Below are 2,206 nucleotides of genomic sequence, written 5' to 3'. Positions count from 1 at the left end.
AGTATTTTATCAAACACTTGGAAGGTACAAAATAAAAACATGGAGAATTAACAAGAAATAGTAGAATCTAAGACTAACAATTGCAAGGAATCAATAACCAACATTTAAAGAAAGAAGCCATAAACACGAAATACTTCAAATTGTATTAAAAGGGAATTAAATCTAACAAGAAGATTTCATAAACTAAATTAGAAAAATAAAGAAATCAACAAGAGAAGATAAACTAAGATACTAGGACAATAAAAGGTAGAGGAGAAACTCAATTAAAGCAAGATGCAAATCTAAATTTGAGAAGAAATAAAACTAAAAGAAACCATAAAATCTAGAGAGAGGAGAGAGAGCCTCTCTCTCTAGAATTCTACATCTAAAACTCAAGTGTGTGAATGAATGAATGATGCATCAATCCTAGCTCCACTCTACAGCCTCTTGGCTTCCTTTTCGGGCCTAAAACTGGGTCAAAAGCAGCCCAGAAATTGCCCCTAGCGAATTCCCTTTACTGAGGCACGTGACACTCGTCACGCGTACGTGCCAGCCACGCGTACGTTTCAATCACACGTGCGCGTCATTTGGACTATGGCTTGGTCACGCGTACGCGTCAGCCACGCGTACGCGTCGGTACCAGCTTGTCAAAACTTCAATTTCTTGTGTCTTTTCACTTTTGCATGCTTCCTTTCCATCCTCTAAGCCATTCCAGCCCTTTAACCCTGAAAACACTTAACAAATATATCACGGCATCGAATGGTAATAAGAGAGGATTAAGAATTAGGAATTTTAAGGGTAAAGAAGCATGTTTTCATTCATAGCACAAAATTAGGAAGGAATCTTAAAACCATGCAAATTATATGAATAAGTGTGAGTAAAGTTGATAGAATCCACTCGATTCAATCCAAAATAAGTCTTAAAATAATGGCTCATCACTCATTGAAGACCTGGAGACTCATGGAAGCGAAGAACTATTTTAGGGACTTCGTATTATAATTTGCTTATGTATATATATGTAAATTGAACTCTCCACCTTATATATTATATGTTATCCCTCTTAGAGGTTGACTTGGAGAAACAAGTATATATATATATATATATATATATATATATATATATATATATAATCATCTTGATTATATATATATTCTAGCCGGCCTTTGCTTCACAAGTCGAGTCTAGATCTTGATTATATAATCATCTTTTAGAACTCTACTTATATACATCTGCCTTTTACTTTTACAGGTCGTAGCACCTCATTACCTCTTATTTACGTCCTAGGTGTAAAGCTCTAAGTGGTAGGGTGTTACGTTATGGTATCAGAGCAATTTGTTCCTGTAGAGCCTAAGGAACGGACTAACTATGCTTCTGAGCATACTCTGTATTATGTGTATAAGCTACTTAGGGTAGCTGATTGATCTGTGTAGCATACTTGGTTGTGAGTATGCATTTGGGACTTTATAGTAGAAAACTTCAGATATTGAGACTGATCACCTTGATATCACTTTTTTGGTGTGGACAAGAACCAAATGGCGTCTCGCAGACCAGGGCAAGGTACTCAGAGAAAATCTCGTGGTTAAACTGGCACGAGAACGTCAAGACGGAAACCTTGGTATTGGTACAAGCAACGTAGGTCGAGATTATATGTCTACGACCCTTATTGACTTTCTTAAGATTGGTCCATCTCAGTTTAACGGAAATGTCAATGCTCTGGAGGCTGATGGGTGGTTTCAAGATGTGGAAAAGATTTTACAAACTTAGCGTGTTTTCTGAAGTACAGTCGGTAGAGATAGTAACCTATATGTTAAAGGGAGATGCTCAGCGTTGGTAGCAGGAGCTATGTCGTACCTTACAGGTGGAATTAACCAATATTCCTTGGAATAAGTCCAAGACGAAGTTTTATAGAAAATATTTCTCGCAAGTAATTCGCATCGCAAAGGAGTTAGAGCTAATACAGCTGAAGCAAAAGGATATATCTATTGCTGACTATACCCGGGAATTTAACCACTTGTGCCATTTCTCAATGACTTATCAAGAAAATCCAGTCGATTATGAAGAGTGAGCTTGTGCCCAGTACGAGAGGGGACTTAGGAGAGACATCTTCAATTACGTGTACCCACAAAGGATAAGGAGTTTCAATGAGTTGGTTAACAAGAGCTAGTTCGCAGAAGATTGCTCCATGAAGTGGACGCTGCTACTAGAAGGCTAGATGAGACTGCTCTAG

This window comes from Arachis ipaensis, chromosome B3 (assembly GCF_059453495.1).
Source record: "Arachis ipaensis isolate K30076 ecotype BB chromosome B3, ASM5945349v1, whole genome shotgun sequence".
In the NCBI taxonomy this organism is placed as follows: domain Eukaryota; kingdom Viridiplantae; phylum Streptophyta; class Magnoliopsida; order Fabales; family Fabaceae; genus Arachis; species Arachis ipaensis.
This window is presented reverse-complemented; position numbering follows the sequence as displayed.